This window comes from Drosophila rhopaloa, unplaced genomic scaffold (genome assembly GCF_018152115.1).
Source record: "Drosophila rhopaloa isolate 14029-0021.01 unplaced genomic scaffold, ASM1815211v1 contig_80, whole genome shotgun sequence".
NCBI lineage: Eukaryota > Metazoa > Arthropoda > Insecta > Diptera > Drosophilidae > Drosophila > Drosophila rhopaloa.
In genome coordinates, this window is record NW_025335179.1 from 174,773 (window position 1) to 202,340 (window position 27,568).

At 39.1% G+C, this 27,568-nt stretch overlaps 1 long non-coding RNA gene across 1 annotated transcript; it reads right to left on the bottom strand.

The window, feature by feature from the left end:
• Positions 1–1,384: 1,384 nt before the first annotated feature.
• LOC123038110 lies at positions 1,385–3,061 on the bottom strand. The gene is made up of 3 exons (XR_006417787.1): positions 2,945–3,061; positions 1,792–1,898; positions 1,385–1,722 (listed from the first exon to the last, which is right to left on the bottom strand). It is a non-coding gene; the product is annotated as an uncharacterized LOC123038110 (long non-coding RNA).
• Between the last annotated feature and the right edge of the window lie 24,507 nt (positions 3,062–27,568).

The window sequence follows — 27,568 nt, forward strand, 5'->3', positions numbered from 1 at the left end:
AGGATAATTGTTCAATTAGAATGACGACAAATGTTAAATAAATTTTCGAAACAAAATACTAAGAGTAAATAACAATTTAATTTAATTATTAAATTTGTTCGAAAAAATTATTTTAATAATTATCCACAACGAAAACGACGAAAAAAAATATTAAATTGAATATCGAGCCACGAGGTATCAAAATTAACAGTGGTTGCAAATGACGGCAAAAATCAGTATACCCGTCCGAATGCAGGGTAGCGCGTCACTTTGATCTTCAGCGCGCCAAACCAAAAGTCCAACAACAATTACAACGATGCTAACGGCAGACAAGCGAAGCGAAAAAGGAAAACGAAAAAGTTAACCGCTGCAGCTGCTTGTATATGAGGACTTATGTATTGGTTATATATAGCGGCTGGGAAAATTCTACCAACTATTAATTTTCGAGTTTCAATAAATAAATTGGGGGCGACAGTGATTGCATATAATATTGAATATAACACAATTATGTAAATGTTGCGTCCAACGGAGGTTCAAATAGGTTATAATGTGTATGTGTATATGTATGTGTATATAATAAATTTGAATATAATTTTTTATTTTTATTTATTATAAATAAATGCATGCACAACTAGCTCTACTATATCGATACGTCTGTGCCAAGAATTGAAAGCGAGGTGCAATTTTTCAGCACAAGACAATAAACAATTAAATTGTTTTTCTTATAAACTCAAGCTTTCAATTTTTTGCACAAATACCTCAGGTTCTGCTTTAGTGTCTTTCAGTCCAGCTGCCACTGTCCTTTTGCACATTGAGCAGTCGCAGGGCATCCCTCTGGCAGCAGTTCTTTTGTGGCGAACAGGGTATTTCGCGACAGGCACGATATTTTAAGCAGGAGCTGCTGTGTATTTTCTGTCCACACCGACACGCCGCGGGCAACAAAAAACACTATGTATGTATGTAATTGAGTGCTTGGAACTCCACTTGCACTTTATATTTTTGGTTTATGTGTCACTGTCAATAGTTTTCCAAATAAATTAATAACTTTAACGTCCACCCGGGGGCGCCATGAAAAATTAAAGAGTTTTCTAATTATTAAAACCGAAAAAAACTTGGCGGTGGCTAAAATTATTAATTGCTAAAAACGAAAACGAAAAGAAAAGGTGTCGACGGCTCAAATCAATTTCAACGAATGCTTATATATTTTTCGACAAAGTACTTAGAGCCTAGCTTAACGAAGGTTGGCGAAGACGGGGCGACTTCGCCGAGAGCGAGAGAAAACTTTATTGTGCTCCCGCCTTCGCCCTAAACTAACTTACACTAAACTTCAAGTTTTTATTTTTAACAAATTCAATATTATTCAAGTTTGAGCGAACAACCTAGGTAAAGGCAAACGATAGAAATATTGTTTTTTAAAATATTTTTTTGTTTTTTTTATTTGTTTGTTTGTTTTATTACATTGGCGAATCAATTCAACTTAAGATTACTTAACTTAAGTCTAGGTTTCAGGTTTTTCCTCTTCGAAAAACTCGTCCCCCAGCTAGTTTCGTATTGGGGTTACAATTTGACCTCCACAACATAAAATATTTCAACTGGCGCAGAGCTGGGTAGAACTTTATTGCATTTTAGGAATACATCCAAAATGCGTTTATATTTATGTTAAGCTGTTAAATTTGTGTAATGCTCAACGTGAGATTTTGGTAAAATTTCCCCCACGATGTAGTTGCACACTTTCTGATTGATCTGCAAATATTTAAATAAACACACATTATTATATATTGAGTTATTAAATTTTGTCATTAATGTAATTACCTGGGCTGAACTCAGGGAACCGAAAAACTATTTTGAATTTTCCTTAGAAAGTTCCATATTAGTTTTAGTTTTCTTAGCTTTCATGGCCTCTTACTCCGTGTAACCCCCTAAGTTTGTTGAAGATTTTTTTAAATTAAGTCAAATTATTTAAAAATATGGGCTTGAATAATTGTGTGTATACATTTTTAAAACACACGGCATGAATAAATGTATGCAGAGTTTTACGTGCATTAATGTATTTATGGAACCCTCGTGTACATATTTCGGCGCGCAAAAATTCCGTATGTAGAAACATTTGTCTATATATTGTGCATTTGTATATGCTGTATGTTTACGTTCAGACGGCATTTTTGCGCACCAAATACACTTTTTTCTTAAGATGTACAAGAGGAAATGTGTATTTGGCGCGCAAAAATTCCGTACATATGTAGAAACTTTTGACTATTCATGCATGTTAACGTACATACGGCATTTTTGATCGCCAAATGCACTTGGGTTTCATAAATACATTGATGTGGTGATACGTACATACATTAGTGCACAATATAATATACAATAAAACTGCGATTTTACCCTTAGTCATATTTTCATTCTCAAATATGTACATACATATCTTACACATAACAAGAAAGGAAAGCTAACTTCGGGCGGAGCCGAAGTTGATATACCCTTGCAGAATACTCTGTAAATTATATTCTCCAAAATTATTCATATGATGCATTCTTAATACTCATAAAAAATCCCAACTTCCTAACTTTAAAAACACCAAAGTTATGGCATTTCCGATCAATCAGTTATATGGCATAGGAAAAAACCCATAGGAAATCCCAGCTTCCTAACTTTACAAACACCAAACTTATGGCATTTCCGATCAATCAGTTATATGGCAGCTATAGGATATAGTCGGCCGATCCCGGCCGTTCCGACATATATACTGCGTGTATAGGAAAGAAGGGTGTGTGCAAAGTTTCAATTCGATATCTTTAATACTGAGAGACTAGTTTGCGGACAGACTATATCAACTCAGGAGGTGATCCTGATCAAGAATATATATACTTTATAGGGTCGGAGATGTCTCCTGTACTGCGTTGCACACTTTTGACTAAAATTATAATACCCTCTCCAAGGGTATAAAAAGAGCGCATAAACTTACCTTAAGGTGTTTGTGCAGATTTATCATCGAATTTGATTGTCCGGCTTAAAAAATGTGCCATTTAATATTACTGGCAATACTTTATACATTTATATAATCTTTTTCGGCCATGTCTGTCGCGCGGAGTCAAATTGTTTTGTGCATATTGCAATGCAAAGGTTACTTCACAAATGGCTTAGTTCCACTGACTTTTAATTCTGCGTTCCGACTATTACAATTTCGAAACGAAATGACGTGTAGATGTGGTGGACTTAGCTTATTTCAGTGTCGCAGTCAGATTTGGCTATTTTAAATCAGAGCATTGTTCAATACCTATGTCAGTACCTTAATAATTCTGAAGGTATATACAAATCTGTAGCTAGGTTAGGTAAAAGGTACCCAATTATTTGTATACCTAGGTAAGGTAAAAGGTACCACTAAATTGTACCTAGGTACATACCTAGGTAAAAGTATCTAGGTATGTCCCAACACTGAATACAAAGGGAATTGGCCACATACTTGGAAGGGACTGACGATTAAGGAACATTATTCTAATGACTAGGTATAAGCACTAACCATACAACATATAGACTGGTCATTTCATACAACGAAATTGGTCACAAAATTTTTCAATCGGGAGGCCCCAATGCTGGTAGCAGCAGGCCCCGACACTTCGTGTGCCTTCGGGTTTTTTTCGCTCTCGTTCTAATTCTTATTTTGACGCTCGCGCTCGAGTTCATGATACAATAACATAAGGTAGTCTCGTCGGCAAAATTTTGGTACCCTACTATTATAACAATGAGTGCGAGTGAGATGGGAACTGTTTAGTAAGTGCGAGCAGAGCGACAATAGAATGTGTGGATTAACCCTTAGATAGTTCAGGGGTTTTTTTTTTGCCTTTCATAATAAAAGGAGTTTAATTTTTTTTATAATTTAATTTTTAATAATTTTGAATTTGAAATTAGGCGTTGTTTTTGTCTCTGAATACTGAGTCTTTTGTTAAGATTCTTAATTCTAAAATATATTCTAATCTTAAAATAAAACTTTTTTATGTCTAAACTTATATTAACATTTTCGGCTGCGATTATTAAAGTTTCGTTTACATTCTTTGTTATTTTAAAAGTATCCTCCCACAGCGCTCTTTTTTCCAAACATTTCGGTGGCTTTACGCCATCGACGTGTTTGCGGCACACATTGCAAAATGTCATGTTGCTCAAGGGTTAATTTCCTAAAAAATTCGTCCGCAGACAACCTTTCCCTTCGAAAGACGAACACGCACTGACCAAAACCCGAACGTTTAGACAGCCGACGAGACTACCTTATGTTATTGTATCATGCGTCAAAATAAGAATTAGAACGAGAGCGAAAAAAACCCGAAGGCACACGAAGTGTCGGGGCCTGCTGCTACCAGCATTGGGGCCTCCCGATTGAAAAATTTTGTGACCAATTTCGTTGTATGAAATGACCAGTCTATATGTTGTATGGTTAGTGGTATAAGTCAGTCCTTACGAGGACAGGAGGTCTTTGGAAAGGACTTAACTGGCGCCCGAACAGGGACCTCTCCATTAAGCGACGAGTTTTTCTGAAGAATAAAATTGAAAATGAAATAAAAAAGGTGAAAAGAAAAAAAATTAAAAAAAAAAATAATTCCTAAAAAATGAAATAAAAAAGGTGAAAAAGAGAATAATAAAAATAGATTCCAAATAAACGGGAGGAAAAAAATGATAACAAGAGAGAACGCTATAGTCGAGTGCCTCGACTATTAGATACCCATTACTCAGCTAAAAAAATGCAAATTATCAATTAGAATTCGGCGATCTCTTAGAGCTGGCAGCTTTACAGCACGAGCATCAGCACCAGCGCTGCTTTAGCGAAGGCAGCCTTTGTCCTGCACCAGCAGCTGTGTTTATGTTTTTGAGTGCAATAAATTGACTAGAAATATTAAACATACATACTTATATTGGCTAATCACATACATTCTTAAATAATATTATCTAAATGTTTCCACAACACGAGTAACGGGTATAGCGAATAGCTTTCTTTGAAAGGAGTTATCTTTGCCGGGCAATTGCAACTGTGTACAATGTAAATACATGCATATGTATATGCTTACATACACACACACATACGCCCTTGTTTGACTCAGACCTCCAATTTGGCTAACTAGATTTGATTTGCGTAGTTCTTGGGATATAGTTCGGTATTGACAAATGAAAACCATCGCAATTTCCTTTAATAGAAATCCTTATCGAGAATTAACGTTGACTCTGTTGAGCCAAAGACCAATATATTGTACATCTCAGCTGCCAGGAGGAAGTGTTGGAGTCAATAGACACAACCCCGCAGAAATTTTGGTCTGTGGAAGACTTGCCGCCCAAGGCCAAGGTTCATACTCCTGAGCAGCAACTTTGTGAGCAACACTTTGAGAAAAATACTCAAAGATTGTCGTCCGGAAGATTTTCGGTTCGTTTGCCGTTCAAATCTGACCCAAACACTCTTGGTTCATCATATGAAGTTGCGAAACGTAGATTTTTGTCGCTTGAAAAGAGATTATCCAAAGATCCTTCTTTAAAAAATATGTATCTGGAATTCATGGAAGAATATGAAGCCATGGGCCACATGTCTTCCACTAACAATAAAATTCCAGACAGTTCGCACTATTTCATTCCGCACCAATGCGTGCTGCGACCTCAAAGCACCACGACAAAGTTGAGAGTGGTATTCGACGCCTCGAGCCGTACATCGATGCAGGTCGCGTTGAATGACATCCCGGTTGAGCCCCCACATGAAAAAACTTAATACTCTTTTGTATTAATAAAAACGCGACTTGGTGGATCTTTAACGATTTTAATAACGACGAAGAGAGTGACGAAAGGGATTGCGGTTTGGATAGAGTTCGATTTAACACTGGCTTTTAATTTCAATATAAAAATGCTTAAGACTAACTTAACGACGGCGGCGAGAGACGGGGCGAATTCGCCAGAGCGATTACATCTTTATTGAGCTCCCGCTCCCGCCTTACACTATTCAACAAATTTCAAAACGCAAAGTTCGGTCAGGATGTCTTCGCCGACCGTCCGAAGGAACAGGTGCTTTGCAGACTTCACACCTGCCTCCCATAGTCCGCCGAAGTTAGGTGCTCTGGGCGGATCGTGGCGGTGCACGTCGGCGCTGACGGCAAGGTCCGAGTGGCGGACGTGAGGACAAAGGATGCGACGTATCGGCGAGCGGTCCATAGGCTGGCGGTGCTGCCTGTGGCATGCTGAAGACGGCGATCCTTCAGAGGGGGCGGTGTTCGCGCACTTTGCGTTTTGAAATTTGTTGAATAGTGTAAGGCGGGAGCGGGAGCGCAATAAAGATCTAATCGCTCTCGCGAATTTGCCCCGTCTCTCGCCCCCGTCGTTAAGTTAGGCTTAAGCATTTTTATATTGAAATTAAAAGACAGTGTTAAATCGAACTCGATCCAAACCGCACTCCCTTTCGTCACTCTCTTCGTCGTTATTAAAATCGTTAAAGATCCACCAAGTCGCGTTTTTATAAATACAAAAAAGTATTAAGTTTTTTCAGGTGTTACGACGGATAAAAAAAGGAATCGACAATTTTTATTTACAAAAAAATATACAAGCATTCACCGAGGAAAAAAATTAAAAAGAAAAAATATGATGATAAAATAAAAAAAAATCTCACAAAACAAAAAATAAAAAAACACACACACACACGTAAAAATTCAATTCCCGCCTGTCCCATAAAAGTCATTTTTTTTGCCCTTAGAATCTGCACGTTGTAAGTCACCTGATACTCACGTTCTGAAGCCACGAAGATAACACAAATAACACGAATAAAGAATAAATACGAAACACGGGTAAGAGAAGCGTTCTCAGCGTATAATTTAATAATAAAAAATATTTTAAAACTTAACCGTCACTCTACTCATAATTATTTTAGACTATTTGAAAAGACTCCCATTTGTTTGAATCGATTCGTTAGTATGGAGGAAATGAAGGCAGTTTTGACTAAATTTAAGGCTACTCTGGCCGTGTTGCTTGGTCAGATGGCCGACGTTAAACACGATGTAAAGAAAGTTAGTGATAAGGTAGTGAGCCAAGAGGATGCTCGGGAAAAGGTTAACGAGGTTGTTCCCCAACCGAAGCCTTTGACTCCCGCCCGTACGGAGTACGAACTAAAACGTGGCAGAAGACGATTGGCCTGAAATTAAACGCGACCTAATGCTCCATTACGCCGATAAGCGAGACCTGCGCACACTAGAATACCAGATGGGTCAAATGACTCAGGAGGCGAAGACCGTGGAAGCGTTTTACTCTGGAATAAATGCTCACTTTGCCCTGATAATACGTTGCTTTAAAAACGGTAACCAAAGCCCTGGAATCTCAGTGCACTGGTCGAAACTTATAAGGACAGAGCCTTGGATGTCTTCATCAGAGGCCTGAGCGGTGACCTCTCTAAACTATTGGTAATTCGCGGTCCAAAAAACTTGCCAGAGGCCTACGCAATCTGTTTAGAGTTGCCGAATCTTACCTCAATGAATCATGTCACCTATTCTAGTAAGTTTTCATCCCCTCAGCCTTACCGCCAGATGTATTCTTGGCCCCAATCCAACCATTCTTCTTATAATAACCAATAACAATATCAAGATGCAGGCAGGAATTCTCAGCCCCCGCCAAGATATTCAAATCCCCGAGCGATCAAAATGGAGCCCCACCAGTCTGGCCACTCCTATCGTTCAATCCAGGGAAACAATAATTTAAGCGTTAAACGCAGCCCCAGAACCTCTTCCAACCTTAACCCTTTTCGGAAATCGCAAAGACTGTACCAATTAACTGCTGTCCCATCCTCGGGTGAGGCCGCTTTAAGCCAGCATGAGGAAAAATCCGTCAGTGAGGCTTATTATGATGAAGCTTTACCAGACAACCAGTCTGGCCACCAACCTCACATGGAGGCTGGTAGTACTGGCGCAGTAAATTTTATGGCCGACGCCTCTCTAGCGTTCCATACATAGAGTATGGCGTGCAAGATGGGGCTAAGCTACAGTTTCTAATAGACACTGGCGTGAATAAGAACTTCATTATCCCCCGGATAGCCAAGGATGCTTGCCCTTGTTGAAACCCTTTCCGGTTCAATGTGCTGGAGGGGAGATACAAAAATAACACATCAACTAACCGGACCATTCTTCAGCCCCATTGGCAATGACTCTCCGGTCACCTTCTTCGTTCTTCCCGGTTTCACTGCCTTCCATGGCATTATTGGGGACGACACTTTGAAATCCCAAAGCAATTATTGATAGAAAAACCGATTCTTTAACAATAGCATCAGGGATAAAAATTTCGCTACTTGACATGCCTTCCGTGAATGTCCATTGGCTAATCGACAGCAAACACCCAGTGGAAGGAAGGGAATGCCTCGAGTCCCTAATTTCTGAATTCACCACTATTTTTGAGCCACTCTCGCCAGGCGAAGACGTGGATACACGTGTTCGAGCTGAAATCCGAACAAGTACTCAGGAACCCATATATTCAAAAAGCTACCCTTACCCCGCGAACATGAGAGGCGAGGTAGAAAATCAGGTCGTCGAGCTCCTGCGCGAGGGAATAATCAGGCCCTCCACGGCAAGCGCTTTTACCCTAATCAAGATATGCGTAAATAAATAAGAATTGGAAAAATGTATGTTAGTAGCTTACACACTGCGTGAAATATTCTGATAATCATCAAATTTGGACCGATTTCACCCTATTGTTCCTATGGGAGCTATAGAATATAGACGTCCGATCGGCACGCGCTTTTACCTTGATCAATGTATGCATAAAAAAATACGATTTTGAAAGATTCATGTCAATAGCTTGTATACTGCGCGAAATATCCTAAAAATCATTAAATTTTAAACGATTTTACCCTTTTGTTCCTATGGGAGCTATAGGATATAGACGTCCGATCGTCACGCGCTTTTACCCTGATCAAGGTATGCATAAAAAAATACGATTTGGAAAGATTCGTGTCAATAGCTTTTACACTGCGCGAAATATCATCAATTCTTGCAAGATATATCCGATTGTTCCTATGGGAGCTATAGGATATAGATATCCGATCGGGGCGATTTTCAAACTTGATCTGCGTACACATGTTTTAGGACGAGTGTGAAAGTTTTAGATCGCTAGCTTTTAAACTGAGCTCGCAAACGGTATTGAAACAGACGGACAGACGGACAGACGGACGGACGGACAGACGGACAGGCGGACAGACGGACATGGCTATATCGACTCCCCTATTGATCCTGATCAAGAATATATATACTTTATGGGGTCGCAAACGTCTCCTTCACTGCGTTACAAACTTCTGACCAAAATTATAATACCCTCTGCAAGGGTATAAAAAAGAAAAGGGAAATGTACTACATTTAGATTACATACAAAGAGTATAAAGAAAGTACAAAAAAAAATAGTAATAGTATAGTAAAATAATTAAGTAACAACAATTAACAGAAATACGAAATACTACACTAAGATTAAATACTAAATAAACAAAATTTGGTAAGGTCTCTCTCCCAAGTATGGCGATCATCCAAGTCGCAACTGCTCTTCACATCTTCAAATATGATACGCCGGTAGTCCCAGTTCATCAGGGTGTGGTATGGCGCGTTAATGGAGTGTTCAAACTCGCCCACATTATTGACCTAAAACGAATACAAAATATAATTGACAAGACAGGAATGGAGTCCTTGGGAAGGACTTAACTTATATATATAAAAGAAATTATACAAAAATTAATGTTAGACAAGTAAAATAAATTTCTGTAGTTTTATCGTCTTGTACAATGTAAAAGTATATAATCAAATTAATTATTTAAACATTATTTAACCCTTTATTATGCTAAGAATATATTTATACTAGGATAAGACTTCTCTCAAGAAATGAAAATGAAGTATTTGTTAATAACTAGAAAAGTGATACAATATTGAAATAAACTTGATTATTTTTTTACCAAGCTCATAAAAAATAAAACAATACGCATAAACATAACTAAAATGTAACACCTGGCTAGGTTAACACATAAATTTCTCTTGTAATTTCGTTAGCTAGTTTTGATAAAACTCCCAATCCGACGAAGTCCTAGCCGAAAACGTCCCAGTGCTAACCGCTCTCAAATCAAAGTCTAGTTATTAAAATGTTGTCACGAGAATCATTACAACCCATTATTCCAATTGTCAATAACATAAGTCCAGAGCCTACTATTTCAGTTATTCAAATCAATCCGACAACATTTAACCCCTCAGACACAAATCTTTCCCACGCCTTCGATCGGCGGCACCCGAATTATAAATCGACGACGGCAGACATAAACAATATTCAGACCTTTAAACAAAGGGTCCAGCCTGAGAACCTATTCGTTAGCATAAAAGCTTTGGCCAATCCAAATTAATTAAACAAAAGATGCAGCCTAGAAACCATCCCATCAGGCCACAGTTTTGACTAATCAAAATTATCTAATCAAAGTCCACTTTCGCTGCTTCGCTGTCACCGGTAGAAGCCATAGTTATAAGAATAATGTATTTTGTAAAATCAGTTTAAGATTGGGAATCTAACTTGAAAGAACTTTACCAATAAAGACTCCGCTATATATTAAAATAAAAATCGCTTTTTTAAATATATTTAATAAATGTGAGCTCGCATGCGTCTGCATTTTGTTCGAAAATATCGAAATTATCATGTTTCGGTTTAACGTAACTACTTGTGTTCTCGTCAATTTGAATTTTTAAAGATAGCAACTGTAGTATACCATCCATTTGCTTTTTCATCTCAGCAACATCCAATCGACTGTTTTCCTCACCCATTGTCTCGTTCTGATCCGCTTCAATCTCTTTTAGAACTTAAACTTCTTGCTTCTTTTTTGCTGGCGTTCGACGCGTCATTTATGATTAAATGGTCCGACCTGTCTTTGAATTTTACAACTTGGCTACATAGTGTTTTTCTTATTCTGCGTAACTCTTTTAATTTTCCGTCACTTATTTTGTTATCTCAGACCCGGTGCGAGACCTCAAATGTAAAGTTGGTATTATAAGTGGTATATTTAAATTAACAGTACGCTGAGATATTAAATAAATGAGCAATGTTTACAGCAACGTTTTTAACTTCTAATTTCTATTTAAGCAACTGAAGCTTTTGGCAACATTTACGACTTTTTATGTGATCGCTTCTTACTACTTCCTTCTGCGAATGAATCTCTGTCGTAACTCCTTCTCCGATTTCTAATTGAGTTGTTCTCTCGATCGTTGAATATCATTCACAACAATGGAAAAATATAATATGTACTAGCTGTCCTGTTCTGCCTTAACACTTTACATATATATAGTAACATACCCACACCCACATATCTACCACATAAAGTAACATACACACACCCACATACCTACCACATAAACATATTTACATTACGCATTTGTCACACCCAAAATCATCGGCTCCCAAGAGTCGCCAATTAATATAAACATCCTCTTGAGTTATAAACAAATGAAAGAACCCCAAATTGTCGGCTCCCACGACTGACCAATTTATGTAAACATCCTCTTGCATTATAAACAAATGTCCCCAAACTCCAAAAAGCTTTTATCCCCCAATACTGTAAAATTGCAGACGCAGCTCAAACCTAGATCGCTCTCTTGCTCAGTGCTCTCATTTTGGACACTATCAATTTATCAATAAAGTTCTTTCTCCCAATCGAAGGTTTGATAAGCGCCAGCATAGTTTTTAAGTTTGAGTTTTAAGTTGTATCTTGTAAGGAGCAGACCTATCTCTCCCAGTTCGCGTTTACACTATTTTGATAAATAAAAATTATATTTTTTTCAAAGTGCTAAATCCCGAATTTGTTATTATATATATTATATGTTTTTATACCCTTGCAGAGGGTATTATAATTTCAGTCAAAAGTTTGCAACGCAGTGAAGGAGACATTTCCGACCCTATAAAGTATATCTATTCTTGATCAGCATCACCAGGAGAGTCGATCTAGCCATGTCCGTCTGTCCGTCCGTCTGTCCGTCCGTCCGTTTCTACGCAAACTAGTCCCTCAGTTTTAAAGCTATCTGCTTGAAACTTTCCCAAAAGTTGTCTTTCTATTGCAGGTAGAATATAAGTCGGAACAAGCCGTATCGGGCCACTATATCATATAGCTGTCATATAACTAAACGATCGGAAGTGCCATAACTTTGGTGTTTTTAAAGTTAGGAAGTTGTGATTTTCTATGGGTTTTATTTTTGGCCAATCAGTCTGACCTACCAAGGATCATAAGGATCGGGCGACTATATCCTATAGCCGCCATATAACTGATTGATCGGAAATGCCATAACTTTGGTGTTTGTAAAGTTAGAAAGTTGGGATTATCTATGGGCTTAATTTTTCGCCAATCAATCCGACCTACCAAATTTCATAAAGATCGGCCGACTATATCTTATAGCTGCCATATAACTGAACGATTGGAAATGCCATAACTTTGGTGTTTTTAAAGTTGGGAAGTTGGGTTTTTTTATGAGTATTAAGAATGCATCATATAAATAATTTTGGAGAATATAATTTACAGAATATTCTGCAAGGGTATATTAACTTCGGCTCCGCCCGAAGTTTGCTTTCCTTTCTTGTTTTTTGTTCATTCCAAGTATGGTTCTAATTCTAAGTATGGCCATAAGTGAAATATTTATAAGAGAAATTAAATGATTATGAAATAAAAAATTTCGAATAAATTTAAATAAAAATGTTTAACCCACCTTTATGTACTGTTTGTTTCTTGTTTTTATTGTTTGAAACTATTATATTTTTGTTGTTTTTATAGTAAGTACATATAAGTTGAAAGATTGATTATTATTTTGATATAAAAAAATCCAACTTTACTTTATTGAGTTGGATTAAGAACTGATTTTAATTAAGCTAAAAAATTATTCATTATGACTACGCGTCGCTCCATCGCTGACACCGTCTCTGCCGCTGCTGCCGTTTCTGCAAACGTTCTTTATTATTATTGATTGCTGCTCTTCTTCGGTGTCGCTGTTGGCCAAATTTAATTGTCATTGGCCAATGCATTCAAGTTATAGTTTTTGTTGTTTGCACTTGGCCGAGTCGATCAACTTTGGAAATTGGCTATTCTGCATTCCAAAGATCGCTGACCGAAAGGTGCAAGCTCAGCGCACGTGGCTTGGGGGGAGGGCATTCGTTGTGCAATCAATGCTTACTCTTACTTATGGATGGATCTATATATAATTTTGGGTGTTAACTCTTCTCTCTTTAAACGCGACTGTCCTCGGTCGCAACGACAGAGAGCATTAACTCATGTATCATTGCTTAAATCTAAAAAATTTTCTGAAAATTGTCTTATAATTATGCGATTCGCAAGGTTTTTTAATTGCAAATAATTGTCTCTTATAATTCTAACAAATTTTTCGTATTTTATATCATTGATTATTTGGGCTTTTTTATTGCTTTAATTTTTAAAGTTCTACAATTATCTGTTTTAATAATTGGGAGGCTAATAATATAAATGAGGTGGTTGCCATTTGTGGCTAATTTAACTTTAACAAATTCCAATTATTCCTCTATGTTAAAAAATAAGTCGTTTTCTTTTTTCAAGATCTCATTCCAGATTTTTTCCGATCTCTGGGTAACTTTTAATATTGCATTAGTTGCATTAGTAAGTTGTTTATTTTTTGATTAATTAATCTGTTAATTACTACTTGTTTATTGTTGTTTTCTAATTGCTCATTTATCTTATTTTCTAAGATCTCGTAGTCGTGGTGATACCGCCAGCCATTTCCATGCAGTACCTATTGCTTCTATTGCCCTTTTTTGTCTTTTTTGTGTTTGAAGAATGCGCAAATCAGTATGAATTTTTTTTAATTCGTAGGAGAGATAGGGGTGTAATAGAAGAGATGAGGTGAGTGAATGAAATGCATCTTCTAACTTCGACAGAGTTTCTTCATAGCTGTGTAAGTTAAATATGTGGATGATTTTAAATGTTCCGTCTTGATTAGCCGCTAATCCGGTTTCGAGTGAAATGATTTGTGAGTTGGAATAGTCGAGGACTGTGGTTATCCCCAGGCATGTCGGTAGAAATAGCCTAAAAATTGATGTTCTTATTTTTGAGTTTTTCCGGCTCGAGGTCAACAATTAAAAACATTTTTAAACAAAAGTTTTTAAATTTTTTTTTTTCCAATATATTTCAGTTGCACTTCGGCAACCGCTTTCAAGGCAACTATAATCAACATAAAAACACAAAAAATCACATAAATTTAGACAATGAAAAACAAAGTTTTAAAAATTATCACATCTACATAATTTTACACGTCTCCACCGTCGGGCGTGGAGATTAATACTAGTTGTTATTAAGTGTCTGTAATTGTGAGCGCAATTTTCAACGTCTATTTTGTAGTTCAGTCTTATGCTTGTGGGTGTGTTTGTTATATGTTACATTTCTATGGTAAAGCGTTTTTTGTAATGTTGTTCTTGTTCCAAAATAGTCCTTGCTTCAAAATTTGGCGAGTGACCGCTGGTTTTACAGTAAGCAATAAGTGCTGTTTTTTGTATTTTAGCTTGGTGTCTTAATTTAAAGTTTTATCTCTGTTGTGATATTCGAGTTTTTAGGTTGGATTTAGTTGTTCCTACATATATACTGTCACATTTTTCATTTGTATTTCCATAGTATGGTATTTTATATACAACATTGTTTTTGTCAAACATTTGTATTTTGGACTTGGTCTTGTCGAATATTGATCGCAGGGTATTGTTGGGCTTATGTGCTATTGTTATTTTTGGTTTATTGTAAAATTCGGACTTTGTCTTATTTCATTTTTGGTTTCTTTATGAAAAATTTGGTCCGAAATGGCTAGCGTCCGTTGTATACAACCTACTGCTGTACTGATAATCATTGTTTCGCCCTGATGCTGTTGGTTTTTTATACCACTTTAGTTTTAGAATGTGCCCCTGTCTATGAACCATTGAGTTCAAATATGCTAGACCTCCATCTTCTTCCTGTTCCAGTGTGAATTTTATATTTTTATTGAAAGAGTTTAATACGTCAAGTGTGTTTTGTATTTCGACTTCTTTTACGTTATTATCATGTCTTTGACTTTCAAAGTGAACGGTCATGTTTTTTTTCTGCGCTTCGAATTTTGTATTTTGTTTCGTTTATTCCCATTGGTGGGTTTTATCAAAACAATTTTAATTTTCTTCCGGTTATTCAAACATAAATTTAAACTCCGTTCGCTTCGCGAGTGCACTTGTAATAATACTAATAAATTGTTTTAGTTTTCGTAATTCTTATCTGTGTTTTCTTTTCTTATATCCCCGCCGTTTCTCTTTTGTGCATGCACTTTAATTAATTTACGCTCCCGCTCTCTTGCTCTCTTTGCTTTGAAAGTTCTAAGCGTGCAGTTTCTGCGCTATTGCTGTACTTATAATTGCTCGCTTATAAATTTCAATTCGTTTTCTTGGTACAGTGGTTCCAATAAATAAAATGAATAATAAAAATTTAGTCTGCTTCTGCAAAAAATGCAGCCTCGTAACCAGTCTAATATGACTTACTGGCTGTGTGAAAATATGGTGCACACCAAGTGCGCCGGCTTTACTGACCGGACAAGTGACGACCTTTCAAAGGGGCCCAATTTGCAGTTTTGTTGTGACGCTTGTGTCGAGGTTGGGACCGAGATGAAATCGTTCATGCGCCAAACTAAAGGCGCCCTGATGGGGCTGATTAGCTGTTTCGGAGTTGCTAGAGATAGTTTTCGCCGAGCTGATGATCTCCTCTCTGCGCTGGACTCGCAGTTTAATAGTCGTAAGCTATTAGAAGCGCAAAAAGGCCACTGGTAGTAAGCAGCAAAAGGGGAACACTAAAGAAACAAATTTTCGTTTCTCGGCTTTCCCCTGATCAAACATCTGATGTATTGTCTTATATACAAGGCAAAACTAAAGCCGATTGTAATAGTGTAAAGGTGGAAAAGTTTAAGTTTTCTTATGCCAGAGACATTTCATCTTTCAAGATAACTGTCCCTAACGAGCTTTTTGAAGCCATATGCTCGGGCGACTTTTGGCCGGATAATATGGTTGTAAAAGAGTTCGAGGCTAAGATAAAGAAGAAGGGGCCTGTGGGAGTAAAACTTCCTAGTCGAGGCCAAACCAGTGTACCAATTTCAAAAAACTAACTTCTAACCTCCTTCTTTCCTGCAAGAGGCTTGCGTAGCAAACTCACTAAATTGTATTCCGATAGCCTTTCCTTTGCATCTCATATTATTGTGTTTACAGAAACCTGGTTAAAGCCGGAGATCTTTAGCTCCGAAGTTTTTCCAGGTAAGTACACAATATATAGGTATGACCGTCCCTCTAGGCGGGGAGGTGGAGTCTTAATTGGAGTTGATTCAAACCTCCCGTCTGAGAAGTTATTATACCCGTTACTCGTAGAGTAAAAGGGTATATTGTATTCGTGCAAAAGTATGTAACAGCTAGAAGGAAGCGTTTCCGACCCTATAAAGTATATATATTCTTGATCAGGATCACTAGCCGAGTCGATTTAGCCATGTCCGTCTGTCCGTCTGTCCGTCTGTCCGTCTGTCCGTCTGTCTGTCCGTCTGTCTGTCTGTCTGTCTGTCCGTATGAACGCTGAGATCTCGGAAACTAGAAAAGCTAGAAGATTGGCATTTTGCATGTAGATTTTAGAAGTTCCTACGCAGCTCAAGTTTGTTTCAAAATGGTGCCACGCCCCCTTTAACGCCCACAATCGCTTATATACGATTTTAAAAATTTAAATATTTCGGAAGAGTAAAAATGCAGTTTTATTGTGTTTATCAATACCTATCGAAATGTAGAAGAAATTTTTCAAATCGGACCATTCGTTAAAAAGTTATGCGTGATCAAAGTTTCTATCTCCATCTCCCTCGAACTCCCTTTACCTGAGTAACGGGTATCTGATAGTCGGGGCACCCGACTATAGCGTTCTCTCTTGTTTTTTGATGAATTCAATACCAATTCAATATCGAACTTTCATTTGATACGGGTAGAGTAATAGAAGAAAATCAGAAAAATCCAAACGAATACATTGTTTTTGCAAGGCAGATTTTCTGAGGCTAAATAATTTTATTTCTGGCTTTAATTGGTCTGATCTTTACTTATGCAATAATATGTCCGATGCAGTTAATGTTTTTTACACTGCAATAAACTCATTTTTTAATTCCTGTGTTCCGTGGTACTATCCGTCAACTTCCAATAAATCACCTTGGTTTAGCAAAGAGTTGACACACTTAAGAAATGTAAAGTCCAGACTTTTTAGGAAATATAAAAATACCGGTTCTCAATCTGTTTTTACTAGATATTTAAGTGCGCGGTCAAGATTTACCGTGCTTAATGCTCAGTGTTATAATAGTTACTTAAACCGTTGTAAGGTCCAGTTTTCTCAGGACCCGAAACAGTTTTATAATTTTGTTAACACCAAGCGTAAATCTAATTCTTATCCTTCCTCGCTGTCGACGGCAACCACAGATCAGGCAATAGCCGATTTATTTTCCCAATTTTTTCAAACGACCTACTCCACTTTAGATTATACATCACAGCCTTATTCTTACACCATGTCCAAGCCAAACCTCGTATTCTGTCCCACTTTAACAGAGAGCTCTCTTCTTTTGGATCTTCGTATTAAGTCTGTTTATTCGCCAGGGCCCGATGGTATTCCTGGGTGCGTGCTTAGGTATTGCACTAAGGCCCTGTGCAAACCTCTTCACAAGTTGTTTACCTTATCTCTAGAAACCTCCCAATTCCCAAATATTTGGAAGGAATCATTTGTTATTCCTATTTTCAAAAAAGAAGCCAGTAACTACAGAGGTATTTCTAAGTTGTCAGCTATTCCTAAGCTTTTTGAAAAAATTATTACTCCTCATTTTCAGCACCTTTGCAGATCAATCATTTATCCGTGTCAACACGGATTTATTAAAGGTAGATCCACAATTACAAACCTTTTAGAGCTCACTACATTTGTGATAAAAGGCTTCAATAGTAGTTTTCAAACTGACGTCATTTACACTGACTTTAGTAAAGCATTTGACTCTGTAAATCACTTACTTCTTATTCAAAAACTTGACCTGTTAGGTTTTCCAGTTGATCTGCTTAAATGGATTTCAAGTTATCTGAATGGCAGGTCACAAAGGGTCCTTTTTAAAAATTCCATTTCTGAAATTCTCCGTGTTACCTCCGGTGTCCCACAAGGGAGCCATCTGGGTCCGTTACTTTTTACATTATTTATTAACGATCTTTCCTCAATTATAAGTCATTCTCGCGTACTTATATACGCAGATGATGTTAAGTTGTGCCTGCAGTAGAAGGACATTTCCTGCCATTTAGACTTGCAATCCGATCTAGATAATTTTCAAAACTGGTGCCGAGATAATTTACTAAATTTAAATGGTTCCCAGTGCAAGCTGATGATTTTTTATCGGGCCAATCCGATATACGCGACTTACACGTTAAGTGGCAGCTCTTTGGATAGAATAACTCTTGTAAACGATCTTGGCGTTCTCTTGGACCCTAAACTAAAATTTTCTAATCACATTTCGTCTATGGTTAATAAAGCCGAGGAGTGCTTGGATTTATTAAAAGGTGGTCAAAAGAATTCGATGATCCTTAGTTGACTAAAACTTTATTTATTTCGCTAGTCCGTCCGATTCTGGAGTATGGGTCTCCCGTCTGGAGTCCACAATACGGAATACATATTGGTCGTATTGAATCTCCACAAAAAAACTTCCTTCTATTTGTTTTACGGCGCCTAAACTGGGATGCAAATCTTAACTTACCTTCTTATTCTAGTAGACTTCTGTTGATTAATTTACCCTCCCTAGCCAACCGTAGAACGATGCTTGGTACTATCTTTATTGATAACCTTATACATGGTGATATTGACTGCCCCGATAAGTCGGATAAACTTTTCTGTGCCAAGTAGATTAACTAGAAATTATATTCCCCTAGTTTTAAATCATTGTATTTCTAACTATGCCTTGCATGAGCCTTTCAGAGTATTATGTTCTGACTATAATAGACTTTTTCCTGTAATATCTAATCTTGACTCTCTGCCGCTCCTAAAACGATTAATACTTGCTTCATTGGCACAAGATTGATCTAACTATTACTTTTTTCCCCGGACCTTTATCTTTATTTTCCTATCTCGCGTCCATCTTATCTATGGCTGCGCCACTCGGTCGGTAAGTGGGCAGTAAGACTCCGCGCGAAAAAAAAAAAAAAAAAATGGGAAATAAGTCATCCACATACTTCGTCAAAAGTCTTGGTTTATGTCCTAGTTTTTTCAAAGTGTTGTCTAATAGCTCTTGCAATTATTGGTGAAGCAGGGATCCCATCGGCATTCCTTTTAGTTGTGTGTATACATCGTCATTAAATTTACAATATCTGTTGTCTTGTATGCACAATTGTACTATGTCCATAAACATTTATTTCGGCATATTTGTATGTTCTTTTAATTTTATACATTTTTCTCTAATTGTGTCTAGTGCAAGGTCTATAGGTATGCTGGGAAATAGTGAGACTACATCAATTGATATTAACTTTAATGATATTAAAGCACTTTTTCGGAGACTGGCAATCTTTGATTTTATGCTCCGCTGAACCACACTTGAAACAAATTTCCTAATTTCGCTGGTCTTCTTTCGTTGATGCACCACTTTTATTCCAGGAACTACGAGGCTTGTCGTCTAGCTGCTCTCTGAGTGATTTTAAAGTTTTGCACGAGTACAGAATAGCCTTATACTCTTTCTTTATATCAACTAGTCCGTTTACAACGTACCTCAGAATCACCGATTCCTCCACATTACCTGCTGCTGCAATATGGCGTTATTGTTATGTATTCATGAAATGTTTCGCTCTTTTGTTTCTTCCTGTTTTTAGCTGGCGATGCCAGAAGGCCGCGTTTCAGCTTGTTGTAGTCACTCACACACACACTGTAAAAACAATTTAGCAGTGCCTGCCGTCTTTCCTCTAGCGTATGCGTCTGCATTTTGTTCGAAAATGTCGAAGCACTGCTGAACTGCTTGGCCCTCAAAATCGTTCACAACTTTTTCGAATTTATAATGTTGCAGCTTAACGTAATTACTTGTGTTCTCGTCAATTTGAATTTTTAAAGACAGCAACTGTAGTATACCATCCATTTGCTTTTTCATCTCAGCCACATCCATTCAACAGTTTTCCTCACCCATTGTCTCGTTCTGATCCTCTTCAATCTCTTTTAGATCTTGAACTTCTTGATTCTTTTTTGCTGGCGTTCGACGCGTCATTTGAATCTTTGAATTTCACAACTTGGCTACATAGTGGTTTCTTATTCTGCGTAACTCTTTTAATTTTCCGTTACTTATTTGGTTATTTCAAGCCCGGAGCGAGCCCTCAAATATAAAGTTGGTATTATAAGTAGTATATTTAAATTAACAGTATGCTGAGATATTAAATAAATGAGCCATGTTTACAGCAACGTTTTTAACTTCTAATTTCAACTTAAGCAACTGAAGACAACTTTTGACAACATTTACGACTTTTTCTGCGAACTCTTCTTACTACTTCCTTCTCCTGAATACCATTCACAACGAGGGAAAAGTATATACTAGCTGTTAAGTTCTGCCTGCACTTGCACTTGCACTTTATATTTTTTGGTTTATGTGTCACTGTCACTAGTTGCCAAAATAAATTAATAATTTTAACGTCCACCCGGGGGCGCCATGGAAAATCGGAGAGTTTTCTAATAATTAACAACAACCGTAAAACTGCGGTGGCTAAAATTATTACAGCAAAAAAACGAACGAAAAGAAAAGGTGTCGACGGCTCAAATCAATTTCAACGAATGCTTATATATATTTCGACAAAGAACTTAGAGCCTAGCTTAACGAAGGTTGGCGAAGACGGGGCGACTTCGCCGAGGGCGAGAGAAAACTTTATTGTGCTCCCGCCTTCGCCGTAAACTATCTTGCACTAAACTTCAAGTTTTTATTTTTAACAAATTTCAATATAATTCAAGTTTGAGCGAACACAGGGTTAGCCAGTCCTGATTTTAAAGCGCTTGCGTAAGTCACATTTTTATCAGAGTTTATGGGTCCTAGTGAGGATTTGGCTGCAGTCGAGAAGATGACTTCAGGGTTTGATCTGGAAGCTGTCATCTGTTTATTTTGGGTGCGGGCGGCAGTTCCTCTCTGATAGATGCGACTTTTCAGGGCAGCCTCTGTAGTTAGCAGTGTGATTGCCACCGCAGTTGCCGCACTTTTTCGAGTTGCAGTCATCTTTGCTCGCTGGGCAGTGTGCGGAGTCATGAAGATCTCCAAAGACTACACACACCGGGCGCAGTTAACAGTATGACCTTGTATGGCCATATTCTTGGCAGTTCGCACATTGTACCGGGCCATTGCGTTTGTGCGGTTCCTCAACTGTAATTCTGCGGTGCAGCAGGAACTGAAGATTGTAAATGGGGTGCACTTCGTATTTCTTTAGGGGCTTATTTTCTGGTTCGAGCTCAACCTTAAAAAGTGGCTGCGGCTTTCTATCCCTGTTAAGGATGTTGAAGACTGTCTTAGCGTTAAATCCCTTCTCTTGAAGCGCCTTTGTTATCTCTGCAGGCGTTACGTCGGACTTTATGCCCTTAAGTACGACTTGCAGGCCCTTGCTACTTTTTAGCTGATACGTGTAAAAGTTATTTTTAATCTGTGTATTATTTACGAAATCCTTCGAGAAAGAAATAATTGAAGAGTCACACGAAGTCGGCCACTTTGCAGTACAGAAGACCGTTCATTCCGTAAAGCAACAGTTCTGGATCTCTCTTTTGGAGCGGAAGGTAACGAATTTTATTGCCAACTGTATTAAATGCATTATTTACAGTAAGAAGTTGGGAAAGCAAGAAGGTCTCCTCCACTGCATAGCCAAAGGAGATGTTCCACTGCATACGCTACATGTGGATCACTTGGGGCCGATGGACTCCACTTCGAAGCAGTACAAATATATTCTGGCAATTGTAGATGGCTTCGCAAAATTTGTTTGGCATTACCCCATGAAAACGACCGGATGCAATGAAGTCATCAGGAGATTTACCGAATGGTCCAATGTTTTTGGGTTTCCGAAACGAGTTGTCAGCGATCGAGGAGCAGCCTTTACATCTGCTGCGTTTGAAGAGCGGCTGAACAGCAACAAAGTGGATCACGTAAGCTCAACTACTGGATTTGCTCGTGGAAATGGCCAAGTCGAGCGGATTAACCGATCGTTTCTCGCTGTCATCGCCAAAATGTCTGCTGAAGAACCAAACAAGTGGTTCAGTTATGTGCCGCAGGTGCAAAAGTGCATTGCTCAACAAAGGTTTTATTTGGCACAAAGATGTACAGCCAGGTAGAGGAGCGTTTGCATGAGATTTTAAAAGAGGAAATACAAGCGAAACTACTCACATCTATAGGTTGGGTGATCTCGTCGTAATCAAGAGGACTCAATTCGTTTCAGAAAGAATGCTAGGAAGTCCATACTTAGGAACATACGCAGTCGTTGAAGTTAAGCAAAACGGACGGTACAACGTCCGCAAGGCATCTAAAATACAAGGACCTAGTTCCACAAGCACCAGCTGCGACAACATGAAGCTATGGCGGTTTCATATATGATAACGACGACGAATTTGTTTCATTTTGGTCAGATGAAGATGAGCAGGAGGGCCGAGTGTAAAGGGTTAAGGCAGAACTTAACAGCTAGTATATACTTTTCCCTCGTTGTGAATGGCTTACACTCGGCCCTCCTGGTCATCTTCATCTGACCCAAATGAAACAAATTCGTCGTCGTTATCATATATGAAACCGCCATAGCTTCATGTTGTCGCAGATGGTGCTTGTGGAACTAGGTCCTTGTATTTGAGATGCCTTGCGGACGTTGTACCGCCCGTTTTGCTTAACTTCAACGACTGCGTATGGTCCTAAGTATGGACTTCCTAGCATTCTTTCTGAAACGAATTGAGTCCTCTTGATTACGACGACATCACCCAACCTATAGATGTGAGTAGTTTCGCTTGTATTTCCTCTTTTAAAATCTCATGCAAACGCTCCTCTACCTGGCTGTACATCTTTGTGCCAAATAAAACCTTTGTTGAGCAATGCACTTTTGCACCTGAGGCACATACCTGAACCACTTGTTTGGTTCTTCAGCAGACATTTTGGCGATGACAGCGAGAAACGATCGGTTAATCCGCTCGACTTGGCCATTTCCACGAGCAACTCCAGTAGTTGAGCTTACGTGATCCACTTTGTTGCTGTTCAGCCTCTCTTCAAACGCAGCAGATGTAAAGGCTGCTCCTCGATCGCTGACAACTCGTTTCGGAAACCCAAAAACATTGGACCATTCGGTAAATCTCCTGATGACTTCATTGCATCCGGTCGTTTTCATGGGGTAATGCCAAACAAATTTTGCGAAGCCATCTACAATTGCCAGAATATATTTGTACTGCTTCGAAGTGGAGTCCATCGGCCCCAAGTGATCCACATGTAGCGTATGCAGTGGAACATCTCCTTTGGCTATGCAGTGGAGGAGACCTTCTTGCTTTCCCAACTTCTTACTGTAAATAATGCATTTAATACAGTTGGCAATAAAATTCGTTACCTTCCGCTCCAAAAGAGAGATCCAGAACTGTTGCTTTACGAAATGAACGGTCTTCTGTACTGCAAAGTGGCCGACTTCGTGTGACTCTCCAATTATTTCTTTCTCGAAGGATTGTAGGGGTCAGGTTGGCTTTGAAAATAGAAAACCTTATAAGCGTAGAATAACTCAACTTTCATCCCAATTCGTATATACCGCAAGTCAAAAGTTAGGGTAAAGCGTAGATCATACTAGTCGCACTACTCGCACACGCAGAGCTTGATCTTCCCTCTCGCCCTTGCGTACAGTCGGTGCGTGCGAAGGAGAATAGAGGAAGAGGAGAAATCAGGAATAGTCCCGTTCATCGCGGCTCGCGAACTTTCCAGTACATGTTGCCAGCGCACTGTCGGGCAGCAGCTCGTTCATTTCGTTTTGTGATCTTTGGCAATCAAGTCATACTTCTGTGAGTCGAATAGAAACTAATTACAAGTCCATTCCCCACGTGGAATTTGAGTACCAATAAAGAGCCACAAACGGAAGAATAAAGAAGAGATCAACATAAATCTGTTTCACCGGCGCGTGAATAGAATTCAGCGGGTATTTATACAGACAGAAAATCTGAAACAGTGGACATAACCTAACAGTGAAAATTTCCATGTAGGCAAAAGGCCGGTCCGTACGCAAGGGGCGCTCACGCTTTCAACTGAATAAAGTGCGAATCTACTACGACCGGCCAAGCGCTACGATTATTGCACTCAGCAAAAGTGTGCCTCAGGCGACACGTGCAGCTGAGACTCCGCAACCCAGAATTGACACGCGGTCGGGCCACGCCCACAGGCGCGCCTCTCCGAAACTTGTTAGCGTCCTCAGAATAAGAAGAGCCATCGCGACATAGCTAATTACCCCCGGATCTGATCTGGAGGAAAGTTATTCGGCTGGCGTTTGCTCGGAAGATCACGTGATAACCGGCGACAGACCACGACCACGCTGATCCCTCTTGGACAGTGGTACGCGGCAACATCCCACGTGCTTCCATAACCGAGCAGCCCGAATCACCCGATCACCACCATCATAGATCGACTGTAAAGAAAAGGAGTCAACAGCGGAAGCAGAACACAAGCCCCGCGTGAGGGCGATCCAGGCTGATCACGTAACAGGATTGAGAACATCTTGAATTAAGTGGCCATGTGAGCGGCTTTTGTGAAATCCGTCGTCGCTGCCGAAACATGCGACCCAGCGCAGCCATCAACTAGCGACCGCACTAGGAATCGCTACTAAGAAAGTCGTATTGAGCTTTCCACGTATATTTATAATTTGTTTTCTTTGAATTCCGACCCTGTTCTTACGTTAGTTTTTCTTTTCATTTAGCTTGTAATCCATGTGAATGCCTAATATGTACGCCAACACTTATCCCGTTTAATAACAAATAACAACGCTCTTCCAAGTCTAAATCACACAGCACCTGCATCTTCAATGGGCCCAGCGAAACAGCAGTGAAGGATATATATTCCGTAAGTGACCGCCGATATCGGCTTATATTTTACATGCGAACATTTGTATTTAACCGGGAATTTAAAGCTAGGGCACACATATGAGCATCACATAACTTAGTACGTAAATTTAACTTCGCCCACCTTGAAATTGAAACGAAATTGAAACTGTCAAACTAATCTTGAAATGAATGTGAAATATTATTGAACTGAAGCCAATATGAATTTATGTAATTAAGCCTCAGTATACGGTCCGTCGTTGAACAACGCAGTTAATGTCGAGTTTTCTAAATATGAAGTAATGGAGTAATAAAAGACATTTGACAAGGGGTAACAATGAAAATCTATCGTGTTACTAAGGATGGGAGGGTATAGAATGGGGGCAAATAACACCTAAGCCACCCAACACGCTGGTATTTCTCTCTGAATCTGTTTTGTTAGGGTCCGTCCGAATATATCTGATTATCGCCACTATTTTGAAACCAACCATGTAGAATACAGAAAGTGCACTTAAACTTTTCGTAGTAGAACGGGTGTGCTATATAGATGAGGAGGAAAAAACCCACGCCATATCCGACGAGCTTTGTACCGAGCAAATGCAAGAAGTGCACGATGCCAAGTCATCTATACGCTGGAAATTTAACCAATTTCTTGTGAACACCTACTTCGCGGCTACTACAGAAAATGGCGCCCAACGTGGGGCTAGAAACCGATTACCGCATTTGGGAGATTAAAAAAGAGAATAAAACCCATGTAGTAGAATTTCGAGGGGCCGTAATCTTTAACAGTAGGATCCTCGGAAGGTACTAGCCTAGCGATTTTGCTCAATTAAAACATCCATTTAGCATATAAATCCGTTGATAGCTATTTTGTTTTGAATGTTAACCGGAAGTGTTTTGACGTGTCGTACCCGGAAAAGCGACTTCAATTCGAGTTCTTACGGATTAAGGCGACCGAAGCGCACTCATTCGCTAGGGAAATATTAAAATACAAAATTAACTTCGGGGAACTAGATTTCAATTAGTAGTCGGAAGGAAGCGAGCTCGGAAGTTGTAGCTAGGAAATGCGTTCGATTATCGAGTCATTACGGTACGAACGACCAGTACGAACCAGCCGCAGGAAGCCAACTTCATGAGAATTTTTAGTTACCTGTTCTAGAACATAGCGCGCGCACCTAGGAGATGCAAGAGATCGGAGGAACTTCGATACTTGACCAGGGGAGCGAATCCGTGTTCTAGGAACCATTTCAATATTAATAATTCATTAGTATAGAGCACTTTCAGAGAGAATACCAAGCGGACAGAAACCGACAATTAACTCGTTGGAAAACACGGACCAATTTAAAGAATATTTAAAGAAATTATTTGATTTTTTTTGGATTGAAACATGTCAGTACTCCATAGTACTGAGGATCTGGCAACCGTTCCGAACGAGGATACAGCGGTTTGCATTTTATGCGCGAGACCAATTAACGTTGAAGACCGAACAGCAGTTTCGGCATGCGACCACAGATTTCACCACCAATGCATTACGAATCATTTGATATTATCGAATTCTTGCCCAACCTGTAATCAGGCGTGCACCGTGCAGCAGTTGTCCATATCAAATAATAATATGCCAGCAGAAATAACTGATGCGGATCACAGAACAAATAGTGCGAACGTAGCAACCGATAATCTTGCAGCTGATAGGGGTGATAGCCAAATCGTTAATCGAGGCCGAGGCAGTGGTGAAAGAAGAGGTAGAGGACGAGGCCCTGCACCACGCAGAGGCGTGATAACTAGGTCTCAGCAGCAACAGAGCACAGGTCAACAGAACGACAGAAGCGCAAACACCGATTCTTTTCTGGAATCTTCCAGAGCGGATAATTCGGAAGAAATAGGAAGAGCAGTACAAGCAGTAATGCAATCTCAGCAGCGACAACTGAGGGATGACCTCACTCAGTTTATTCAGTCGCAACTGTCTAATTTGCAGGTAGGCAGTCATTTGAATTCCCAGGATAGGAGAAGGGTTGGCGACGATACAAACAGGCCAGCGTTCACAGCCGGTCAATCGCAACCACCATTGGGGCTGAATACGCCTACCGTAAACCCAAACGTCAGCTCTGGCATTCGCCAAGCGAGCCATCATTCAGTTAGGTCTTACTCTTCGGTACAGCCGGAGAAAGTTCCCAGTATCATCCAAAGCTGGCACGTGAAATTCGACGGAGCCAAGGATGGGTTACAGATGGAAGATTTTCTATATAGAGTAGAATCCTTAGCGCAGCAGAACCTGAACGGCAATTACCAGCTGCTGTGCGATCACTTACACCTTTGTTTAGTAGGCAAGGCAAATGAGTGGTATTGGAAATTCCACCGAGCTTGCCGCCAGTTTACTTGGAATGAATTTTGTCTAGAGTTTAGAGAAAAGTTCAAGGATGTAGACACAGACATGGACATATGGGAAGCGATAAACAACAAACGTCAAGCGGAAAGGGAACCATTCGAGGAATACCAGTTCCAAGTAGAAAAGTTAGTTGCGCGTCTAAGTACCAC